General features: G+C 31.2%; 1 protein-coding gene and 1 long non-coding RNA gene across 3 annotated transcripts in view; both read left to right on the top strand.

Annotated features, from left to right (window-relative positions):
* The window catches only part of LOC118182606 (lachesin-like), a 171,956-nt gene that overhangs the window by 45,587 nt on the left and 98,998 nt on the right, over window positions 1-27,371 (top strand). The gene's annotated exons all lie outside the window — the stretch shown is intronic.
* Window positions 98-5,963, top strand: LOC146997800 (uncharacterized). Its single transcript, XR_015040539.1, has 3 exons — window positions 98-188; window positions 2,723-2,812; window positions 5,832-5,963. It is a non-coding gene; the product is annotated as an uncharacterized LOC146997800 (long non-coding RNA).

The raw sequence follows: 27,371 nt of genomic DNA on the forward strand, positions 1-27,371 counted from the left end.
TTATTACGGAATAATGTAGGAAGTTCTGCAGAACTATATTCTTTCGCGTCATTGCACATTGTATCCGGCAAACTACTAGTTCCTCGTATTCTTCCGCAAATCCGTAAACATCTGTCTGATTTGAAACGAAATCCAAAATGGCTGCGCCATGAGGTTAACTTGTATGGATATTTTTTGTTGCATGAAAGGTAAGTTCAGTTGCAATACTTGTATGTTTACTTTTTTTGCTTTTCGAATTTATGTTATTTTGACAGTTAAATGTTTCACAGCTTTATGAATTGTTACCATTCTGTCGTGAATTACGTGTATCTCAATGGCTGGCTGTCTTTTCAAATATCTAATTTGCCCTGCTATCGAAATGTTTATGACTGAATTTTTTTTAGTCTAGTTTATGCATTCAGTTTCAAAATAATATGTGTGAACAGATTGCTTATTTTTTTATTGCAGCAATAAATTTATGTTAAATAGTTTGAACAATTGTATAAAAATAAGAGTTTGCATTGTTTTGTCCAAAATATGTATGGTTGAAACATTATCTTAATCTAGTTTGTAATTCAAGTTTTTTTGGGGGTACTGTTCTGTTATTGGGACCAGAATCGGAAATGTATGAACCTGTGTTCGTAAGTATGTGCATATGTAGACATACAAATATACAAGCATACATAAATACAATTCTGAACCCGGTCCTGATAACAGAACAGTACCTTTTTTTAATCTTTTTGAATATTTTATAAAAGGATTAAGCATTTTTCAAACTGCATATCATTTTAAGATTCGACTTGCAGGAAGACAAAATATGGTCATTCAATCAAATGCTTATGATTGATTTTAACATTTTCTCATAAATATTGTTTGCATTTTTATTGTATTTTAGATAATTTAGTTATGTAAAGTAAACATAAAAATATTAGGAAAGCTGAAGAATATGAATAGCTACCATAATACATGTATTTTTTCATCGCGCCCATTGTTTTAGAAACCAATGCACCATTATTATATGCTGCCTTATTTTATAGTTATATGCAGTTTAATTTTATGTTCATGTTACTGTAGTATTGTCATTATAATAAAAGTGTTGATAATTTTTGTTGAATCTTGCAAGTTGCCTAACATTCAGAATTATTACTACTGAATTTTACTGATAGGTTTTTTCGAGTTGACATAATCTGTCTGATAAATAAAATAAACTGGTGTTTAAATTATATGCATTTCTCTTAATGTTTCATTGAAAGTGAGATGGAAATATAAATGCTATCCAGAAAAGTGAATTCTTTTTGCCTGAAATAACAAACTGTACTAAATGATTAATGTTTATATCATTTTAGAAATGTCAATATTAAAGTTTCTCCCCCTTCTCTTCTTTGATTTTGAAATAATTTATAATAAAATAATATATGCATGAGTGTAATTAATGTAAAGTGTCATTCAATAATATAATTTATTTTTACTGATATTTTTATATTTCTTGTCTGGGTTTTCTTTTGGTGTTAGGAGGAGGAAAAAACTGTAATGTAATTAAGTAAATGTAATTAAGGAAATAATTAAAACATTACAGTCTTTTAAATAACACAGTTACAGTAATGTTTATTGAAGCAATCAGTACTGTGTGATTGCCAGTGATTGAATAATGTTAAAATGCATTGTTCATAAGGAAATTTGCTTATCTTTGTGTTATAGATTTTATTTTGACACAAGCTGAAATTTGAATTATTGGAAGCACTTTGAAAACCCGAATTATTTCCTGAATCATTAATCAGGCCAATATATAACATACAAATTTTCATACAAAATTATTTCTTTGAGCATATTATAAAGAGCTCATTTAATTTTATTATTTGTACAAATTTTAGACAAAAGTAGCATGTAACAGTTAAAGATTTATTGAAGCCTACTTGTTACTTGTGGTAACAAAGAAGTGTGAAAGATATTGCCACATTAGCGAACATGACGATCGTTGATGCTTAGTTTAGTAGTTTAATAATATATTGAGAAATGCTGGGAACTTTCAGAAGTAGACATTTCGGAAATGATGGGCTTGATAAGAAATTTACATGGTTTTATTATTTATTCTTTAGTTAAGAATGGATTTTAGATGTTCATGTGAAAGAATTCTGTTTAATTATATGTGAAAGAATTGTTAAAGTTTGGCATTTAAAAAAATGAATTAATAATATGCAATTATCTTTTTATTATACATATATTACTATATATTTCTAATGCGCTATGTAAATGTCAGTGCTAAACAATTGAGATACTATTGTCAGGGCAATCTTTTCTTATACATGAAAATTCTGATACTTTCTTATCATCTGCCCTCACAGCTTCAACTTATGCTAAAACAGCAAGAGTATGCACACGATAATAGCAAACTATGAATATGCATACCACACACATGTATTTACATGCTTTATATTTAATCTTTATTTCTGAATAGTATTTCATTGGATGAAAAATATGTGAATATTGACCCAATGTATATATTTTTGTGTGTGTGCATCCTAAAATTTCTTGTTTCTTATAAAGTGCTTATTTGAATTACTACTTGTGAACAGAGCAGTAGATATGAACCATAAACTAACCATTTTGCCAATTTTCACAGCTTTGCAGATAGTCAGAAAGCACCAAAATTTGTAATAATGTTAAGTTTAAATGATGTTCTATACTTTTGTGTTAATTTTTCTATTCTATTAATTCTATTACTGTGTTATCAAACTTTCTGCAGGAATTTCAACTGGTTAAGATGTTATTACCATGTGGAGAAGAATTTGGTTTTCAAGCTAGAAAAAATTGCAGCTAATGGATTTTGTAAAAGGTCAGTCAAACTGGTTTTAGTTAATTATAATTTAGTTTTGGGTGAAGAATTCTCAAATTTATTTATCATAAGTGTCTAAAGGTCTTCTAAATTAAATTCTGCTTGTTTTTGAAATTTTTCATGACATTCATTCTTTGATTATTATTATTATTATTTTTTTTTTTTAAATTTACTAACTTATATCCAGGCACATAATGTTGCATTTAATGCCATACCTTAAATATTGTAAAATGTTAAAATAATACATTTCACTTAAAAATGTGGTTGTGACAGTAAATTTTCTGTTACATTTAATCATATCTATAAACATTGGTATACATCATTTTTCAATAATCTGTATATTATTTTGTGCATTTCTTTTACATCCAAGATCTGGCATATGACTTGCTTTTCAAACTGATAACATGGTGTAATAATGTAATCTAATGGTTAAAGTTTACTATGGACCGGGCTAAATTTAATAAATTATTATTTGATAGAAATTTATTCATGTGTTCAGTGTGTCTCATCTCTTTAAATTGCTAAAGTAAATTTTATGTACTTGCATTTAGGAATTTTGACTGTATCAGAGTAATTTTGTTTCAGTTATTATAACATGCAAGGGAAAAAATTCATTCATAGCTCCGTATTTAAAATTGGTTAATTAAAGTCCTTAATAAAGAGGGACGTTTTGTTGTTTTTAATGTCGATAGAGTTTAATTCAAAAATATACCACATTAAGGGTTACTTTTTAACCTAATTTAAAATTTTCATTACTTTAACATGTCCAATAATTGTTATTTTAACTCCGATATTGTAATAATATCAAAATTCCTTACTTTTTGATAGGTAATCCAAATGTAAAACAAGAAAAGAAAAAATTAAAATCTAGAAGTATATTTATTTCATACCTCTAATAAATAAAAATAACACAAGCACTTTTTACTGTCTATCTGCATAGTGTGGCATGTCCCGTAAGACTGAGATTTGTATGGTCAAATCCATGTTTCAGTTAAAGGAAAATGCATGCACAGTCTTCTGATTTTCCCTTCGATTAAGGATTCTGTATATACTAGCATAAGAAATATATTAGTTAATGCAGTGTTATACATCAATATCTATAGACAATTATTGTGGCTATGTTTATTATAATTTTGTTCACTGTAATGGCTGGAGTGCCTAAACCATCATGCTGTGTAAACAAAATTCAAATCTTCATCTCTGCATACTGCTCCACTAGTGTTTAAACCACTGAAATAGTGATTATGATAGAACATCTTTGGTAAAAATTTACTCTACTGTAACCCTTGGCGAATCGTTTCTTTTTTTTATATCAAGATCATCACCTGAGAGGATCGGCACTAATTTCAAGGTGGCCGCTACATAAAACCAAAATAAGAAGTCAAAGACATACACAAACTCTGTGTCCATGTACACATCGACCTATTAAAACAGAGAACTGCACAAACTGGGCTTTGTGCACTGCCTTAACTTTGTCCATGTACACATTGATCTATTTTCACTTTAAGAAAATCAGAAAGTTAAAAATATCATAGTTACCAGAAAAAATTCGCCGCTGTCTTAACACACAGACAACCAAAAATACACAAACAGAGAGGAATAAGTTACCAAAAATACTTATTTCCTAACATAAAAACATTAAACAACAAATCTTCTAACAAAAATTAACACACAGAGACAGAAAAATAAATGAAACGTCATTTTTTTAACATACCTTTTTTTTCACATGCATATGTTTAGGCTTCCCACCACCATCCTCCAGGTAAGCAATTCAATTAAATTTTTCGTCTCTTAGTCACCTCAAACATACTCAAATGATGGTACCCACACCAAAATAATAAATAGCATGTTCAAAATACAAGACCATACCACTTCCGTGCAACCAAATACAGCAATTGAAAAGAATGGTAAGAACCAAAAACCTGGGACCGTACAAAAAGTTTACTATTAAAAAAAGTAGCCCAAAACTAAATTTATCTCACGTTGGCAATATTTGCAGAAATAACTTTTTTTTATTGGAAAAAAAGAAAAAAGTTTTTTTTTTTCCTTCCCCCCCCCAAAGGCTACTTTTGCCAACATTAGGGTTACCGAAAAACTTATTTGACGCAATGGGCTTCCACATTTCACAAACAACCAATACCACTTTGCGATTTTTTTTCAGACAGAAACCAAGGTGTACCATACAGTAAAGATTAGCCACATCTTCATTTACTACTGTTACAAGTACTTCTTTGGTAAATTTCTGCAGTTAAATTCAAAAGCTTAAAATTGCATTAACATGATCAGATTCAGAGTCATAGCTAGGGTTTTCAGCGCTCAGGGACAACTGAAGATTTCGCGCCCCCTACTGCTTGCCAAGGATGGAAAACATTTAATTCTAAAATGTTCTAACATCAGTTTGGCGCCCCTTGGATTCTGCACCCGGGGACAGATGGCCCCCATTGCCCCCCTCTAGCTACGCCCCTGATCAGATTTTATTTTCTGCACGTAGATAACAATTACTTACGTGTTGTCAGATAAATGTTACCAGATGCAGTTAATTATTTTTTACTTGCCAACCTCATGAGACAAGTTTTTTTTTGCTCCTGCAAGACTTTACTTTGTGTTGCAAAATAAATTCATTCTCACTCTTTTTGGACTTGCCTACACATTAAATTTAAAATAATTTTATGAATAGGTAAGATGTGATTATCATAATTTTGTTTCTCTCTTTATCTTGGCAACTTTATATGTTGATTCAGTATCCAGGTTACCTACCAGTGGCTGATTGATAAAACTGCTCATATGTTCAGCTGGTGGTTTGAGTTTATTTTCTGACATAAAAAATTTTAAAAGGCATCCCCCATGTTTATTTTACTATAATCGAAAAATCAAATAATTGCTACTCTGTTTATAGGTACTAAATGTTAAAATATTTTAAATGCTTCCTTTAATTTGCATTCTAATAGTCATTTGTTTAAATTTAATTATGAATTATATTCACATATAGTAATTGTGAGTGTTTTTTTTTTTATTTTAGGTGCTGTGAAAGGCAATGACAGAGATCCAATTTATCAACAGTTCTTATATACATAAGAATACATGGATATAAGATTGTTTTTCATGAATTCAAATAAAATGTGATAAATTGGATTAATAAAATCTATTTTGAATTTTGAAAAGTGTTTTTCCTCTGTTAATCATAATATAGTGCCATAAATTTCTGAATGTGTTTATTTTTCATCCAAATAAATAGCTTTACAGAAATTTGTCATATTAATAGATATTGCATAATTTAGCATTATTATAAATATTTATTATAGCAGATTTAGCTAAACTACTTTTTTAGTCTCTTTGCAGATGAAGTCACAAAGGTAAGTGGTTAGATATTTTTCTGTATTCCCCATTAAGTAATTTTATCTGGTAAATTACCATTACTTATATACTAAAGGTGAAAGAATAAGCTTTCCTTGAAGATACAAAAATTTGCAGATATTTCAAAAAATTGGTATACGTAAAAAAGTTCTTAAATTGCCACATATGGGAAGCTGAAAATGTTATATATGAAATTGTTCAGAAATATAAATATTTTCACTAATTTTTAACTATAATTCACTGCATTTGTTATATATAATCACAGTATAAGGTAGCAGTGCTTTTCTCACTGTGATTTCTCATGTATTTTGATACATAAATCCACGTATTTTGATTTCTCTTTTGAGACCGAATAAAAAATGAACTAAACATTCTCGTTGACATTGAGAGTTGAATAAAAGCTCACCTCAAAATAAAATGAATTAATAAATTTATGGAAAATTTTACATAGCATATATTGAGCAGAAAGAGTAAACTGAATATACTTAATGGAATTAATAATTGGTAGAGTTGATAGCAGAATAAAATGCCTTAATTGCATGGTAAACAGTAGATCTTTTGAAGTTTTTCTATGTTGCATAAAATGCAGATTTAAATTTTTGATACAGTCAAAAGTCGTTAATTCGGACACCCATAATCCGGACCTCAAAGCTAAAATCTTTCTGCGCATGCGCCGCAATGACGCATGCGCAAAGGCGTTTTACTCGTGCGCCCAAGACATTTACGACTGCGCATATACGTCTGCGCAAGTGCAGAAACGTTTTCGCGTGCGCGTTTAATGTATAACGGACGCTATAAGCTAAAATTATCTATTTCAGTTAATGTTGATGATTGCGTTGTTCCTTAATCTTCGAATCGGATCCGGCTTATTATTTTTTGCAGACTGTAAGAGCAATTTTCTAAAAGTAAGCTTGAACTTTTGATTATGTCAAATAGAATTTCCGATGCTGGAGCTCCCAAAGGATCTAGAAAACGAAAGTATGTTTCGATGTCCATCAAACAAAAAACGAATTGCTACAAAAAATGGATAGAGGCATATTCTTTGTTTATCTAACCGTTCCGAAATCTGTTTATCGATTTCACGCTGCTCTGCGTGGGGGGGGGGGAAGACGTCGCGGCGCGCAATGAACTGGAAGTTGATTTGTCAACACTATCGTTATCTTCAGAGCAGATGTTTTTATTTTATTCGGCTTATAATTCCTTACTAAATGTAGTATTTAATTTCGATGTACTCCGTCTTTGATATGATTTAAATCAAATTCCTCGTCATTATAAATACCACGAATACAAATCAAATAGTTTTCTGGTTGCAATTTTCTAATTTCGACTATGCGTAAGGTATGCTTTACGCATCCGCGCGTTGAAAGAAATGTTTAATAAAGTAAACAAATAAATATTAGGCTTCTTTTTTGGTAAATTTTGATACCCTTTAGATCATAATTGCTCATTATTTTATAAATTACGGTTTCATATTTTTAATTTTATAATTTCTGCATGCCATCTTACCAGATTTAAACTGATGATCTATAATCCGGAATCGCCGAAGTCCCGACGAGTCCGGATTAAAGACTTTTGACTGTATTGATTGTCATATAAATGGCAATTACTGTTTTATTTTGCTCTGAAATGAATGGTTAGTAATAAAATTCTGGATGAGACAACCTTTAACATGCGCTAGAATTTACAAAGTTTAATTTGGTGCTGATTTCAACGGGTAAATTTCATTTTACTGAATTTTGCGTAAAATAATACCAATGAACCATTGCACATTATTTTCAGAACTTTTTTTTTTAATCTAAAAGGGCTATTAGTTTTGAAATGTGACTTCATATCGTACTCGTAAACTTGTTTCGCTTTTCATTCAAGTCTTGCCATTTGGCAAAATTTAACATATTTACCTTTAAAATACAATATATTATTGACTAACGAGCCAAGCTATTTAAAAGCATTACACACAGTTCTTAACAATGCTTTTTTTAATTTTTAATCTGATTGATTTAAAATGCATTTAATTCATGATATATCTAATTGAAAACATTTTAATATTTCTACATAATTACATGATATATTTCTTCATTTTTCAAATATATAGAAGATATATAACTTTCTGGTGTCCGTATCTTATAAAATGTTTTGCTATTTCCACTGCCCCAACTGTATTGATAATCTATGCATTCATAAACTTTTAGCCTCTTTGAGTGACTGCTAAAATCTGAGGCCTTTCAGATTTTTTTTTTTTTAATTGTGTGAGCGGAAAGATAGAATTTTAGAAGAGCTTCTTGAGTTACCTTTTGAATGATATAAAGAATTGTTAACATAATGTCAAATTTTTACAACTAAATATTAAATATATAAAAAAGCCTGCAGCATTCTCATGTTACGAAAACATATTTATTTATTCTGAGGCTAGGAATTGATTTAGTTTTAAAAATACAATTTATTCCTTTTAAGAATTTCCCAACAGTGTCATCAAAACACTATAAATTCCTTACATGTTTTAAAGAAAGATGATTCATTTATGTAAAGATTATTAAATAGGTAATTTTATTATTCAATTTTTAATACAAATTAACTGAAATTAGAAACTGATTTTGTAAAATAATTTAATTATGAATAATTCAATTTGGGGGCTATTGGATGTTTAAAAAAGATCAAAAGATTTTTAATATCTTAAAAATAAAAGCAAAATTTTCAGTTTTAATATTTTGTCTTAATAATTAATTTTAATTTCCTTGCTCAGTTTTAATATATTCATAAATTCAGATTTAAAAACAAAATAAGTTGTATAAATATTTTCAACATTTCTGATTTTTCCATAGTAACCATAAGAGAACGATTTGAGACTATCTGTGTAAAAAAAAAGTAGGTTTTAGATCATCACACCTTCACATACTTTCACTGGAATTTTCCTCTGTATATATACTGGGATGTGACACTAAGCAGTTGAGAGTATGTATTTAAGAGGTTAAAGGGATATTGTAACTAGTGTTTCAAATCCTGATAACATCCCATACGCTGTCGGTGGGACGTAGATAGGATGTCCTAAGGATATACTGGGATGTGACATTAAGCGCTCAGGAGGATGAGTTTAGGAGGAAATTGGGATATTACGGGATGTCCTGAGGATGTAGTAAGTAGGACTTTAAATCCTAATCCCATATGCTGTCGATGGGACATAGATAGGATGTTTTTAGGATATAATGGGATGTGCTTAGGAGGTTTGTGGGATATCCCGGGATGTCCTGAGGATGTAGTAAGTAGGAGTTCATATCCTAATAACATCCCGCACGCTGTCGATGGGACTTGGTTAGGATGTCCTGAGGATATCCCGGGATGTGACATTAAGCACTCGGGAGGAGGTGTTTAGGAGGTTCGCGGGATGTCCTGAGGATGTGCGCATATCGCGCGAGCAACATCCTTGGGATATCCCAAGGATGTTTTTGTGCTATGTGGGGTCAATTACCGTTCAACAACAAAAAAATCACAAAATTTTTGAAAGCTATATAGAAGCATTTTTTTAGAATTTTCATGCAGTGTTAAATATTGGTATATATTTTTGTAGACTTTTCTTGCTTCACCATATAAATATTCAGTTTTCTTAGTAAAGTGGCTAATTAAATTACTACCTACTTTGCAGTTACGAACATAAAATTCAGTTCAACAGTAAAATCACAAAATATTTAAAAACAGCATATCTTTAAATGTTAAATTTTGCTATATATATATATATATATGTATGTATGTATATATTCTTTATATTATTTCTTTAAAAATTGAAGCGTAAAATAAATAGTTTCCATAAAAAAGTAAAAGTATATAATAGTCTTAATGAGTCCAGCTAGTGAAGTTTCATAAAAATATTGAATATTTCTAATTAGACTTCTGATTATTTTAATAAGAGTTTGTTTAAATCACTCACATTGAAAAGTAGATAAAAATATTCTTAAAAAAACTCTTTTGTGCTTTTAAATCCCTTAGTTTATGACTCAGCAATTTTCCAGATTAAGTTTGAAGTATTTTAGGCTTTGTTGAGTGGCAGCATGCTGATACATGGAAGAGTATTTTATTTCCCGCCGCGGCAACACGTTGCTTCAATAAAGTCAAGTTTGTTAATTAATGAATTTACACTTTTCCGAACGGCAACAGACCATTGCGCTGGAGATAAAAATGCTTTATTTCGAACAGTGTTGTCACTACTCGCTTTCAAATTAATGATTATTTTTAATCAAAAATCCATTAAAGTTTTACAAAATCTGAAATAAATAATAAAACGAATTTGAAGTTCTAAACTCAGGCTTAGACTTGGACAAGTTCGGGTGGAGGACTACTCAAATTTTGATGGCTCTGGGTACTGTCTTTTGTTTTTTACAATGCCAGGAACATACATACATGCAGATTTTTCATTATTTAATTTCTTTTAAAATAATGCACGTACGTAATGTCTGGTGGCAAAAATTTGAAACGTTATATGCCATTTGTAGTGAACTAGCGCAAAATACCATTTCGAGACTAATAGCCCCTTTTGGTTAAAAATATCTTTTTACAAATATTGCAGTGGATATTGGTTTAATAGTAGGCAGATTACATTTGCATGTTTCATCTTACGCAAGATCAAATGCCTTGAATTTACTCTACTTGTGTAGTATATGAATAGAGCGACATTTGAAGTCATTTGTTAAGATATTAAAAATTAATCTTATACTGTTAACCTAATTAATTTCGGGAAAATATTTTACATGAAAGAGAGAATAATGTGATTCAATTAAGTGAATGCATTGTAATGCAAATCAAAATAAGATAAATATTGTCTTGGTATTTTGTATATTTTCTTTGATAACTGAAACACTTTCATAAATTTCATTATGTTTTCCACAATATAATCGATAAATATATTTTCAGACATTAACATATATATTTAATTATTAGAAATAAGGGCTAATTCATGCACTAAAACGAAATTGTTATTAGAAAAGCTTAAGAAAATATGGAATGGAAAACACTGCTGGAGGCTTTAATTATAACACTAATGTGGAAAGAAAATGATTTCTTTAAGAAATTTAGTTTGACTTCTTAGAACAAGATGCACAAGAAATAATTTCTTCTGGAAGTGATTTTACAGCACACATTTCTTCTTTTTGAATGATAATGGTAATTATTATAATTTTGTAACTGAGAAAGAATATTACTACGAAACTTATTACTATACTAATTTTAATGTGTCGAAAATGAAAATATCGTCTTTTCTCTTGGACATACAGCTGTTATTTTTAAATTACTCAAATATTGTGCAATTTTTTTACGAAATTCTAATGCCATATTGTTATTATCTAATTCGTCAAAATATGTTATAGTCGTCAAATAATTGTATGAGTCGGCAAGAAGATGTAGTTGTATTATATGAAATTAAGAAAATATGAAAGCTAACAACGGTTTTCGTAATATATGTAAACTGTATTAACGTTTGAGACAGTTGTATATCGCTTTCGAAATTTTCCTTAAATAGTCTGAGCTTGAAATTGCTACTATTTAAAAAAATTCAACATTTCAAATGTAGCGTGTGGTTTTATTACTCATACTGGCACTATTAGTATATATACGTTTCTGAAATATAAATACATCTAGTAGAAACGTCCCTTATATTAAAACAATTCTTCTTTTGCATTTTACCATACAAAGTTAACTTTTGGCTTGAAAACTTCAAAATGAGAATTTTTAAGTCTTAGGTATAAGGCTTAGGAATAGTTTTAATCACTATTGCAACCTGCAATTAACTTTCTATAGAATCTATAAAAGATCTGCGAAGACACAAGTATGTATTTTGTACTATTCAAAACACTAACAAATAAAACTGATTATTGAGATAATAGTCATGTTTCACCTTCACTATAGTTTCTCAGAATTTTAGCATTAACTGTTCATGCTTCCATCCCTATGGATTTATTCACTACATCTTGGGTTTTTTAAATAGTATAAAAACATAAGCTATTTTAATGATAATTATTGACTGTTTATAAATGTATGTGTTTAACATCTGCAATGTTACAGATTCAATACTTAAAGTGACTTATTAAACACATATTAATATTTAGAATAAAATGCCTTATTAGCCACAAAAAAAGAAATGGTGATTGAATTTATGTAAAATAATTTTACATAAATTTATGTAAAATAATATAACTATGTAGATAATTTAAAGGTATTCTACAGAAAGATAATTAGGTCTCTGAAAGTTATAGTATTGGTCATACTTGGTAAATGTGTTCGCTTTTTCTCAAAAATATCTTCGTATAATTATTTCAAAATATACGAATCAAAGAATTTATTATTTATAACTAGGTTTATTCTTTTAATATAAGCATATAAATTAAATTTAATATTTGAAAACATTTCTCTGCGCTTTAGCTAAGTTTTACCGGTAAAACCTAGGATTTACCAGACTTCAAGTTTTACAGTAACATATATACATTCATAAGGGAAAAATAATCATATCACACAAGGTATCCCTGATTATTCAATATTTTGAATTATTTAAATTATTAATTTAATTACTTGTTATTTAAATTATTACCATAATTTAACGCCACTGCCTTCACATTGTTGAACAACTTTAAGTAAACCTTTACAATAGTAAGCAAGGGATACACTGTCTAACTTCAGTCTACGGTCAAGAGTGGATTGTCTGTATGAATATTTAGTACGCAGCTGTATAAGGGCATGCTGATTCATATTTTATAATCTAAAAAAGAAATTTCGGAAACATGCGTAATATACTTATCCCTAATCAATTTAGTTAAGCCTCCATGAAATGTCGACATTCATCCAAAACTTAGCAATATTTATGTACACTGAGGTTTAAATTCCAAACTGGTGGTGATTAGCCAGGGAAGCCTTAATGTTCACTCCATTCGATTTCAGTATTTCATAAAGTATCATGACATTTTACAAAAAGTATTAAATATTTTATCAAATAAAAGATGCTTTTCATAAATTTCCCGATAACTTTTCCATTCATTAAACAGATACTTTTTAATTTTCTTTTTTTTAAGAGAACTGGATACCCACCTTCCCTGGAAGCATCATCTAATGCAGCCTATGGTGAGGCTGTTAGCTCGCTCTCCCATTGCCAGATATACCCACGTGCACCTTGACAAATCAAAATAAAATATGTAATCTAATCAATTCTTTAAATTAAATTCCCTTGAGCGGTAAAGTCGCTGAACACTAGTAGTTCAGTCCGAGAGTCGAATCCTGGTGAACGAGCTGGCTGCATGAGCGCTTTCGTGGTATTCCTCATGTGTAACGTGAATACCAGCCAGTTTCCCTTAGAAAGTTCTCCCCAAACGCGCTCCTCACCTTAGATAAATAGCGCTCGAGTGCTTTGCTGTCATTAAATAATCCAAACCAGACTTATATCTCAGAATATGGAATAAAAGCTGATTTAATTAGCATAAATTTTCCTGTCATAAACGCCAAACAGTTTACTCTATCTGAAAAAAACCGTACCTTCTTAGAATTGCATCGCATCGATGAAGGTAAAGCTACTTTAAATGTCGATAATATATTCACTTTTAACATACGTATCGAAAGTTTTGCACTGAAAAAGCTTCCCTCCCAGTGTTTTAATTACCAGGTGTACGGGTACACGCAACAAGGTGCTATAAGTCTAGCGTTCATGGGAACTTGAAAACGGAAGTATAACCTAAATGCCTTTTCTGCAATAACTCCAACTGATTCCTATTGTGATTGTGAAGCCTATTAGAATAAATTTGAATATATAAGGAAACCTGCTATTACCACAATTCCAGATGAACCTTTCTTAGAAGGTTACTTTTTGTTTTGATTTACTTTTTTGTTTTTTAGAATGCGATCCGAGATCAGTAAGAAGTAAAGCAAAAGGCGTTTCCGAATTTGCTATTTGCTCTTGTGACTCGACATCAAAAATGAGAAGTGCTTTTTTCGGTTTGCATTGCAAGAGTTTTTTCTGTAATTTTTTAAGAAAATATGCTAAGTGCCGGAGATGAAGTACCATTTCCGGTTTATATATATAGTCAAAATCTAATGTGTTGTTTTCAGTCATGATTGTATATGTATCGTGTAATGTGAACTGCGGAAGGGGGGATGGACAGTTCTCTCTATCTCCCGTTCTACTGGGCCAATTGAAATTCGAATTGCGTTTTTCATGTCTCGAAAGCGCGACTTAGGATATATATTAGATTTATATAAAGCATTGTCCTATCATAGGTATTTTGACACAAAATCGGATTTTTCCTGTCATAATTCCATATTTTCATATTTCGACTCTACGACTGAAATTATGCCTAAATATTAAATTTTGCAATCTTTTGTAGAAAAAAAAAAAAAAAAAATATTTTGGCGGATAATTTTCAATTTGCGCCAAGAATAATTCACTTGGCGAACTCCATGTTCGGTTTGGTTCAGTTTATTTAATTATGGCAAAGCACACTAGGGCTATCTGTTTAAGGGGAGGGATGCCTTCGTGGAGGACTTTCTAAGGGAAACTGGCTCGTATATACGTTACACATAGGGAAACCAACGAAAACGCCCATGCAGCGGGATTCGAACCTCGGACCGAACTACCAGTGTTCAGCGACTTTACCGCTCGGCCGGTGGTAGACCTAGGCGAGCTCCACGAGCTGGGGGAAAAAGTCATCGCTCATACTTTCAGCTAATTTTAACAGAGAGAGTGCGTAAACCAGATTTTCGTTACTATCGCTTATAATGAATACGCCAAATTTCAAAACGCTCCAAAATGTATATTCACGTTTATCTTAGGAAATTCTGAATAAAAAAACTCTAAGTTTTTGCAGGTATGCTTAGAAATATATCTACTTTAAGAAGATGGAAAAAATTGTATAGGTTATAGTTAAAATGTTTTTCAAAAAATTTATAAAAATTATTTTAAAATGCAAATTTTAAAAATAAATCCAAAAGAATAGGCTAATTTTATTCGGAATGAATTTTAATTTCGAATTATGAAAGGAAGAATTAAATAAGTTTAATAAAAAAGAAATATTAATAAATATATACGAAATTCAATTAACATTGAGGAGCTAAAATTTTTACAGCTAATTTTTTAAAACTACTCGTGCGATTTTTACAAAACTTGGCAGTTTGCCATAATTTAAGCCGTAGAATCGAAATAGGGAAAACGATTGGCATGTCATTTCATAAAAAGTCAGATTTTGTGTCTGAATTATTATTATTATTATAAGAATTTATATTATTCGCGGATTAGCGTTCTTTAGCTGTTTTGAATTACGTTCTAATGGACATTTGAGTAGTTAAAAGATAACTACTGTGAGATATTGTAATACTGCATGATAATTTGAGAAAATTTAAGCATTTTTGTTGTGATAATAATAAATTTTTGTTCATTTTTCATCGGACTTGTGCATTCATTTAGTAACGAATCCGTACGCACGCAACAATATATATTAATAAAAAAATTAGTAAATTTTTTAAGGTGTCAGTTACTTTTAAATGCATAAAAAGGGAAATATTTGGGCTTTAATATTAAAATTCTATTTTTAAAAGCATTGCGAAAGAAACACTATGCAAAAATTTCCTCTAGAATATAAATTATGGTAAGAAAAAATGTTCTAAGCTTTTGTTATTGAAAGAGCCAGAAGGTTTGCTTATAATTACAATTCGGAACGTTCATCATATTTTTTTATTTCTAACAGCAAGGCAAAATACAACAAGAAGTTCAGAGCAGAACAGAAGAGACCGAAATTCATTGCCTAAGATAGTCTCTTCGCACACCAATATCGTGTGGTCTAGAAGTCATAACGAAGAAGTTCCCCACAAGGACGAAGGTGGGCTTTGTTCATGGCCTTCGTAAGATCAGAGAGTGGGGAAAATGGTTGAGTAAATATACGTAATAGGTAAATGTGTTCGCCCAGGCAATCATGGCCTCTAAGTAGCCGAAAAAAAGGCCACAGCATTACGTCGTGGATATTCTGTCAGGCTTAGCGAGATCTTCAGCATTCTATTGTTTCGTCTTAATATTATCCAACAATTCCAACTGATTTCGTTTTCATAGATTGTTTTATGTTTAGCGATATTGAGTGATATGACATATCTGATTTTTTTTATTGTAATAGTGATGCACCTTTTTGTGCAAAGAAATCTGCTTGTTCATTTCCATAGATGCCGCTCTTATTTTTCTGCAATAGGTTTCGGATTGATTCTCGTCACTGAAGATATTCTTTTGATATAGGGCTTTCTAAAGAAACAACGACTTGAACTGCTACTCTTGAATATCAGCTAGACAGCATATTCGAATTTATAATATAATGCCAGTATTGCTCCATGACAATTCTAACAGCGTGCGCTTCACCATCAAATACATTTCGGTTTTTCCCATCAGAGACATAGAAGGAAGAAAAGGCTAGAATAAACGACCGAAGCTGCAGACATTTGATCACCACTATATGACCTGTCTGTATAGACATGCACCCAATTGTGATTCGGGTATTTAGTATAAATTGGTTCCACAGAAAGCTATTTAATTGATTATATTAAATTACCTAAAATATATGCATAGCATGTTTTTGTATACAATTTTATACAAGTGTATAGTTACGCATTATAGAAAAAATTACTTAATATCTGTATATTAGTTTTAAGAAAGTGATATGCTTACAAGGTATTTTCACTTTTTTTCCTGCTTACTTGCCTGGTTTCATTGAAATGGCAGATAAGTTTCAAGAAACTGATAAACTGTGTAAACACTACCTGTATAAATGGTTAATTACATTTGAATAAGAGTTATTAGAACTGCAGTTAAATTTCAAATTATATGGAAATTTCTATTCATCATCTTTTATTGTCTCAGATAAACTTATGACGATTATGTATGCCATACTGTTTCGATATATAATTATGAACTCTTACATATTATCTTTTACATATATTTCTATATTTCTCAGCTGATATTAAGAAAATAATGTGCATTTGCAAGATTTGAAGGTAATTATATGTTTAACGTACGATTTCTCAAAATTCTGATATTCCTGCTTGTGCGTATGATTTCATCAAACAACTGGTCAGAATTTACAAAAATTGTGTCAATTGTATAAGCCTTATTTAAGAATACATGAACAACTATTATGTTTATAGAGCTTCTAGAGCTTCAAAAAAGCGTTTTTCGAAACTTTTAAATTATCTCCGTGTTCGCGAGAAATCCCTAGAGAACATCCCATTCCACCTGGAGACTTTCTATTTATATCGTAGCTTCAAACTGCACAATATTCCCAATTTAATTCTTGGTAGAATCAGAATTACTTAAAACAAGCATAAATATGTAGAAACACAACACGTGGCGACAAAATGAATTAATTAAAATAATGCAATTGATTTTGTTACATAAAATGCACTAATAAAACAAACAAATTAATTTACAAATTAAATTGCATTGTAAAATACACAGAAAAACCTGTACAAAATCAAATAAACGCAAGCACTTACATAAACTAAAAGAAATAATAATTAAATAGCTAAATAAAAAAAAATCTGAAAGGTTTCAGATTATATATCCTGCCCAAAGGGGTATTTCTTTGTTATGTGTGTTACATTTATTTGTAAAATTTCATGTTTTTCACACTTAAACCATAAAATTCAATTCAACAGCAATATCATAAAATAATTTAAAAAGAGCATATCTTTAGAATTTCCGATACACAGTACCGCGCGCTGGAGATAAAAATGTTTTAATTTGGTACAGTGTTGCCCTTGCTCGCTTTGAAATTATTGAGTTCATTAATCAAACATTCGTTAAAGTTTTAAAAAATGTGCTATAGATAATAGAGCAAGTTCCAAACTGGGGCTTCCAGATGCCCTTATTCGGATGGAGCATTACGTAATTTAATACTACTATACTAATACCCTAGATACTGCTATTTTATCACAATGCGAGAAACATACATACATTCATGCAGATTCTTTGTTATTTAATTTCTTTAAATACAGCGCAGGGCTCTAACATTTGGTGGCAACAATTTGAAAAGTGATGCGCCGTTTATAGTAATTCGACGCAGTATCTCAAAACGAAATTAATAGCACTTTTGACTAACGGCCTTTGGGCTAAAAAATCTGAAAGCTTCCAGATTTTATATTTCTCCCAAAGGGACGTTTTTTAAACTTTTCGTGTGTTACCTGTATTTATTAAATATCATGTTTTTCGGATTTAAACCAGGAAACACAATTCAACAGCAATATCACAAAATAATTTAAAAAGAGCATATCTTTAGAATTTCCCATACACAGCCTCGCACAACAGAGACAAAAATATTTTGTTTTTTTTTCCGTACAGTGTTGCCATTGCTCGCTTTGAAATCGTTGAGTTTATTAATCATAAATTCTTCCAAGGTTTACAAAATATGAAATAGGTAATAAAACAAACTCTAAATTCTAAATTTGGACTCCTAGTTGCCCAGATTCGAGTGGGGGAATATGTTACTCAGAATTTGATGTCTGTAGGTAACGTTGTTTTTTCACATTGCAAGAAACATGCATACATTCATGCAGATTCTTCATTATTTAATTTCTTTAAATATAATACAGGGCTCTGATATTTGGTGGCAACCATTTGAAAATTAAAACTTCATTTACAGTGAACCAATGCAAAACGTCGAAACGAAATTAATAGCCCTTCTGTGCATATTTCTCCTTTGGGCTAATAAAAAAACCAAAACTGATTCCTTTTATTCAATAAGCTAAAATTTCTTCTGGAAACGACGATAGAAACCTACTTCTATACATCCATACCATTTTCATTTTTTTAAAATTTTCTCATGTTCTCAATTATAGCTTATCATTCTGAATTTATATATTTTTTAAAGTACTAAAATGATATTGTATACGAGAATCTCTGTTGCAGTCTTCTTTTACTAATTCATCATTTTTTTCATGCTCTAACTATTCAGTTACAGTCAATATAAAACTATAAGTACATGTATATGCATGCGAAGTACGTAATGTTTATATTGTATATAAATAATATATTTATGGCAGAGCTTTATACTGAAATTTTGATACAATAGGCTTGAACTTTGTAGAGACTTAAAGTTTGAAAAGCAGTAACCTCCGCAATATATTTCGTCAAAAATGAAAAGAAACACGGTGAATTATGTTCGCATTTTTTCTCCCAAATCTGCAATTTTTTTAGGTTTAGATTCTGAATTATTTGTTTCACACATGAAAAATTATTTAATCTACATGGATATTCTCAAGCAAAGAAACGAGGAAACCTTATTCATTGAATTAAATTGCAGATTTTCTTTGCATGCATTTTTAACTATGCATATAACTTGAATCCTACTACATATCCAATTTTATTTCGCATCGATTTTCCGGTTTGCTTTGTTCAAAGCTATGAGTTTCGTATTCGAAAGCATAAATTATGACAAAATTTCAAAGATGAGTAATTCGAATTCTCTTATTTAATATTGATTTCATACTCCATTTGTAAAACTTTGTATTGTATGTAATTTGTCATCCCTCATAATCGATGTTTGTTGCTCTATCATCGAATCTACAAACATGTACTGATTAAAATTGTTTATTACGCAGATAGAATTCATTTGCATTTGATCAATAGATTGGACAATGAATTTAAGTTTATTAATAAGCAACAAAGTAAAATGCAAAAATTTCGCGTCCGAATGTATTTTATGTGTAATATATTTTGGTGTATGAATTTAGCTCTTACTTCGTCACTGGTGTCTTCCATTCATTGGTGCTACGGTTGTCATTTCTTCTTTTCAAAGTATTTTAAAATTTACATGTGACAAATGTTTCATATATAATGAAATATGTCATTAGTAATATTCTCTTAAGAAGAGTCTAAAATTAAATCTTAATAATATATGTGATATGATCCTTCAGGTACGAAATAAATTCCTATGAAAAGTTTCATAAAGTAATTTTTTGCTTATCTGTCGGATTTCTAAATAAAGAATTGCTTGCTTTTACCGAAAATAATTACTCTTTTATTGCCAAAAATATAAAAACCGCTAAGTTTAAAGCAACTTTAAAATTTATTTTTCCAAACAGATTTCTAAATCATTCATATTAATTAAAATGTTTAAAAATTTAAATAAATTACTTCTGAAGCATATTTTTTTCTTTAACATTTTATTTATTTCTCATTAATTCCTTATTACAGAACTCTCGAAATTTTATAGCTAAACTCTTTTAGGAAGAAATAAATTACACTGTGAATAGTTTACTTCATCAGACATCGGCCCTTCAATAGACTAATAGTTAAAACCGTTCATTTCGATGCGGGCTAGAATCCAGGCAAAAGGGCTAAGCTAAACGAGTCTTTTTTAAAGTTTTCCCACGAGTAGAACTTGAATACGAGATAGTTTGCTTTATAAAGCCGTCCACCATGGCATATAAAATAAGGCACCTAGCTATTATGCAGTTTGACATTTTCATATTACCTATCCTAACCATCAAATTCTGGTCTTAAATAATGTAAGAATGCTGAAGTAGCAGCCTTTTTAGCAGAATAACAAATTCAAATATATTTCACAATTGATAGAATATTTATTAGTAAGAGATATTGCATAAACAATAAAGGTGGACTTGAGATGTTGATATAAAATACGAATCCGAGTCTCACATCTTCAAGTCCCATGAGTCTAAAAAAAAAAAAAAAAAAATTCAAGACTCGAATTTTCATTTGTTTTTCGGTTCATATTTTTCGTATTGCAACCGAAAATTGTTTAAGTAACTCAAATCAAAATTTTGCAAAGATTGTTTTTACTAGTATTCGGTAGAAAAGTTCAGTAAAAAAATGCTGCAATTCCGCTCATTAATTACCAAACTCACCTCAAGGTACCTCACCTTATGTTCCACACATAAGTGTTTTTCTGCGCATATATTTGTTTCTAATTAAATTATCTTCATAATTCAAACGTTGATAGATTCAGAACTTTACAACTCAACAGAGAAACTAAACATATAGAAACAAAATAAGAGTGATCAAAATAAAATTATTATATGAAACACATCAACTAAAATTAAATAAGTAAGAATGACATAAAACACGCTGTAACTCTACAAAAACCAAATAAAATGAAATAAAACATATACTTGTATAAATTTGCGTTATAGCTCCATCCGTAAAGAGACCAACCACTTCTTGGGCAGAACAATCCCCAAGACCGAAGGCAAATAACACGTATTATCACAGAAATTAAATCTATGTTAATGCAGCACTTTAAGCTTAGAAGTGAAGCATTTTGCATAGAAGCCGACATACCATTCAGTCTTTTGTTAATATGGAAGGGATCTTTATACAAAGACTGCAGCTTGAACGAGACCCTTCAACAACGCTTGGGGTCGTTGTGCACAGAAAATATTGCACTTTCTTTAAACGTTCCTTTATTTCTTCTCCTTTGCCATTAACCTTCGGTTTGCTCTAATGCATTTTTTGAAGCCCGAAGAACATTTACTACTAAAACAAAAAAGTAAAAGTTGTCGCTATTGAAACAAAATGTAGATAAGAAGAACTTTACTCAGAAAAACTAAAAACAATACTTCCTTTACTTCGTACAACGAATATCTCTCAAAATTAATTTTAAAGTTATTTAAACTTATTGTATTCTAATTTCAAACTCGATAAAAGAAGCTTGCATCGTTTAAACAATATGCACTTAAAAGTAACATATGCATTGATTTCATGAATCTTCTTTTAATTTTAAATTTGTGCAATTCGGGCAAAATATAAAAAAAAGAGTTTTAAATTAAAAATTCGGGTTTCAAATTGCACATGTTCAGGTGCTGAACAAGGTGTACTCAAAGTATGCTGGCTCTATGTGTCTCCGTCTTTCTACTGTGCTATGAATTAACACATATATTTTTCACTTTTTAATAGAAGAGCAAATAGTTAATAATAAAAGAGATAAAGAACCCATTTAGTACTTCAAATCTCTTAATTTGTTAATCAATAATCGGCAGATCAAATTTGAATGCTAAATTTGAAATATCTAACGCGTTGTTGAATCATTTCGGGGCATAGCTGCACATTTTTTTTTTAAATCGCTGATCCATAGTTTCTCTCGTCCCTAGTTTTAAAGTGCTCACGCTCTTTTAATACATTTCTTTTCAGTTCTTAAAATGAAAGAAAAATTGTCATGAAGCTGTTCGAAACTAGTGAGGTGGCAGTATTTCTGTTAGCCAGTAACCTTTCAGTGAGTAATGGTGTGTACGTCTGTAAGGGGGAGCAACTTGTGTGAATAATTAGTGTATTTTTACGTAGTTGTTTAAATTGATATTAATAATTAGGTAGATGATTAAACAGTTCATTTAAATAATATCTGGAAATTTAAGGGATATCTGCTGATCTTGGTATCTGTATGTGTATTAGTGTCATGATAGTAAAATGTATTTATGTTTCTCGGAGGGGAGAGAGTAGGAGAGGATAGATATTTCATACGTAATAAAACTGGACTGACTGGAAGACGTTTATAGCTAAAGTACGTATACATTCAGTGACAGAGTTAATGTTAAGTTCTGCATAAATTTTTTGTTGTGTATTAACTACACTTTTAGGGCTTTGTTTCGTAACATTTCAAACATTTTTAGGTGTTTTTTTGGCTGGATGCTGTAAAACTAGGCATGCAAAAAGTAGTTCTAGGCGAAGGATCGTTATGTATAAGATGAACTTGTTTGAAAGAGAGCAATAATTCGGGTGAAGTGCTTTGTGTGTTCCAAATCTGGTGACAGTGAAGAACAGCTGCTGCTAACTGGGGTGTCTCATCGCAGATGCTCAAAATATGGTATGCCACGGTCGCTGAGGGCATAGCTCTTCATGGCGTTTTCATATGGGGTGTCAATATCACGATTAACATGCATTGAACTCCGCGCAAGACCATTTCTTCTGGGCATCTGCAGAGGATTCCGTACCTCTCGTACTACTGCATTAAATGAATTGGCTGGGCTTCCGTCCCTGCACTTGATAGTACACAGCGAAAGTGTTGTGGTGAGTGATTAGACTAAAACAAGACGTTACTATTTGGAGTAACAACTTATGTATCCTTGGACTGCAAGAATCACATTGCCCACTGTACCCTGCGGACTTCGATATAGAAGCAAACTGTAATCCTCCAAGTGCATTACAATCCTTAGCCGTATATACTGATGGCTCCAAAGGAGAACTCGGGACTGGCAGTGCCTGGTATGCAATGGAGGGTGACCACATAATCCATTCCTGGGTTAAGAAGATTCATCCTAGCAACTCTGTTTTTCAGGCAGAACTTACAGCCCTAAAGGCGGCTCTGGACTTTACTGCTAACAATGGCAGGTATAAAGTAATTTACACAGATTCAATGGTAAGCTTGCAGGCCATCCAGGGAGGTTGCAGTAGACTTCCCATTGTCAGACACATATAAAAATTATTAATTTCGATTCCTGCAAGTCTGAGGACCCAGCTACAATGGGTTCGAGCCCATACGGGGATTAAAGGCAGCGGATATGATTGCGAAAGGCGCAGCCAATGAACCCCACGTGAGTAGCATTGGTGTGCCCCTTTCGCACTCATATCTGAAAACTACTCTCAAATGTGAACTAATGAAGCAGTGGCAAAACTACTGGGAGACAAGCACCACGGGCAGAAGACTGTATGATTTCCAACCAAACGTTAACCACAATTTAAATAGAACCTCTTCGCACCTCACACAGTATCTGACAGGGCATGGCCTATCTTCACAGATTTCGCCTAAGAGACAGTGACCAAAGTATTTGTGGCAGGGTTCCGTGACACTTAGCCGACGGGACACTTAACCAACACCAGTTACCTGACAGGACATTCAGCTGATACGGACACTTAGCCGACAGGACATTTAGCCGACACGGACACTTAGCCGACAGGTCATTTAGCCGACACGGACAGTTACCCGACAGGTCATTTGGCCGACAAAGACACTTAGCGGACAGGACATTTGGCCGACACGGACAGCTACCCGTCAGGACATTTAGACGACAAGGACACTTAGCGGACAGGACATTTGGCCGACACAGAGAGTTAGCCGTCAGGACATTTAGCTACGGGATACTTAACTGTCAAGACATTTAGTCAACAGGATACTAAGCCGACACTGACGTTCCCATTAGCCGCTGGTGTTGCGTTGACGCAACGGTCAAAATAAATGCGTATACAAATATAACTACCTAGGATATTTTATACCAGCAGATGATTTTGTGCAGGGAATATTATGAAGATTATTTCTGTAAAACAATATTTGCCTTCAGTAGTCATTTTGTTTATAATAATTAATCTCATACTTTAAGCAAAATTTTCGACAGGGTATTTTTGCTGAAAATAGTTAACGAAAGAATCGCCTTCTTTATGAGTGATCTATTTTTAGTGAAGGTCACCGTTTATCAGAACATTACATCAGTCAGATGTTTATATTTGTGTTGGGAAGGAAGAGAAGACAGGTGTTATAAAATGTAAACAGGTGTAAATTTATAACGTCAGCAGGAAACGGTTAAATCAATCTCATTTTTCACTCATTACTTTCCATGTTCTGGCTGCTTTAAAAATGCCTAGAACTAGGTATGTTACATTAGAAGAAGCACTTGAAAGATTTTTTGATGAAGAAACAGATGATGATAATGTTAATAATGACCAGAATGAAACTGATATTTTTGTTGTTCCCCCAGAAATTGCAGAAGCTTGTGATGAAGAGGAAAGGAATAACAATGTTTTGTTATTGCTATTCCTTTCCCGCATATTCCGCAAATGTATCACTGCTGGGGAAGTTGAAATTCACGTAAGAAGTAAGTTTCAGCCTTCTAAAAGCCGTTGTAGTCATACTAAAAAGTTTAAAAAGCAGAAGACTGAAAGCTTGAAGTGTATAGAAAAGAAACTGTTAGTTATGTCTCAGGAAGAACATGAAGAAAGAGATAGAAGAGAAACTATAACAGACAAAATACAAGATAAACTAGTGGACAGATTTTTGATTTCCTTTCTGGTTTAGACATTTCCTCTCTTCTCGTTGAACACACAAATATATACTCTGAGCAAAAAAAAAAAAAAAAAAAAAAAATATATATATATATATATATTGCGTAGTGTTGTTCTTTTGATAAGGACACTTCTGCTCCTGTTGTACGAGAATCGATATCACGTTTGCAGTACAGGAATATGAAGCAGAATTTGCCATTGACAATAGTCAAATTGACAATACTGATAAATTATATGATGTGAGACCGTATATAAGCTTACTCAATATCACCACTTTTTACTGGTGAAAATATAAAGTATCTTTTAGATTTCAGACGAGAGAATGCCTTATTCCTTTTGCAAACACCTATTGAGTGTGTAGAATTAGCCAGAAATAGATCAGCAACAGGAAGACCTAGTAAATTCAGCATTAAAAAACCATTTCATGGAGATGGTAGACGTTTTATCGTAAAGTCCGTTGATAACAAATGACTTTGTTGTAAAGAGTACCATAGCCAGACTGTTTATACGTGCAAAGTATGTAATGTAGTTTTACAAAATGATTGTAATCAAGCTTTTCATGCTTGAATCTTTCAATTGAAATAATCTGTGTTTGTAAAAGAAATACAATATATATTTTAATATTAAACTAATTACAAGTAAAGTGATTTGTAGATTTATAAAACGTTATACAGCTAAAACGTAATCCTGCCCTCCACTCAAAGAAAACATCGCACACGAGTACAATCCTACTCACTAAATATCCGTAGTCTTATTCAGCTGACGTTGCGCGAACGCAACACTCGCTTTTTCGACAGGTAAAAGCATTTTTTTCAATGTAAATTTATGTTATAAATGCTTAATTTAATATTTGCTATTATTTTCATGAGAAAAGAATCATTCTTTGTAGTTTCGGCGGTTGATGGGTTAACTGGCACGTACCCAATAATTATTTAAACTTACTATCAATTACAAAATTTCTCGACTTCTCCATAAGTTAAATATTTAAAGTTATTTTTTCACCTATCACTAAAATTCACTTTTCGATTCTTAAAGATCTCACATGTACTTTAAATTATTGTGTTAATTTAGCATTGTTTGATATGTATCGTGCTGTTTGGTATATATTGGCCAAACTGAAAAAGCGCTGAAATTTCTCGAGATGGAATATGAATTAAATTTCGAAAGAAAAAAAGATTTTTTTAGCTAAGTACGGCAGGTCACTTAATTACATTTGGGATCTTCAAAAATTATCCGTAAGCTTCTTCATTAAATCAACTGGGTTCTTTTGAACACTTTCACATCATTAATAATTTTTCTTGTTTACTTAACGATATTACTTTTCCAATCTCGCTCTTCCAAATGCTTTCAAATTTCTTATACCTTTACGTTTCATTACTATTTTACTCAATACATCATGCTACATTCTTTTCTTTACAAAATGGTTTCACTCCTCCCACAAATAAAATTTCCTTTCCCTGTCATGAAAAATCTAAATAATGCAATAAAAATTATTGTTATTCTTGAATTATACTTTTTGAATAATACTTAGTGAAAAATGGTATTGATTGGTAGAATTAATAGCTTGGATTGTCTGGCAGGTAACTGTTGGCTAATAGCTGAAAGAATTTAATTCTGAAAGCCTACCTGCATTAAATAAAATTATTATTGCAGCAGCCATTATTACTGATTGTGTTAGTCAAGAAAATCAGATTTTTGACATATTTAGATTACTTCTTCCTTTGGATTCAAATAAGTTTTTAACAGTATTTTATAAATTAATATTTTTCTGAGAAAATTAACTGAGGCTTTTTGATTATTCATCAATTTTTAGCTCTACGCCGTTAGTAACAAAGCTTCTTGTTTTTCTGAATAGTTACTAATTTCAGTCCGTAAATGGCACTATTCATGCATATAACCCACACATGTATATGCAAGTACATATACATATGTCAGCATCATCAGCATTATTATTATGATCACTTAACGCGTAAAATGCCATTATCATTCGAGCAAAGGTTGTGCTTTAGAGGTTCAGTAATTAGGCTCAAATGAAACCAGCTTAACTTCTGACCAAGTCATTTGATACATATGTTACTGTATTATCCAAACTGTAAATAAGCCAACTTAATGGCTGAAGTTCTCAAACTAATCTCCATGAAAAACCAAATCTATACTATTAATTTAATATAGTTTCCGAATTAGCATACAAGTGCAAAGAAAGGC

Source organism: Stegodyphus dumicola, chromosome 4 (genome assembly GCF_044657685.1).
Source record: "Stegodyphus dumicola isolate Sdum_Otavi_A_Nest chromosome 4, ASM4465768v1".
Taxonomy (NCBI): domain Eukaryota; kingdom Metazoa; phylum Arthropoda; class Arachnida; order Araneae; family Eresidae; genus Stegodyphus; species Stegodyphus dumicola.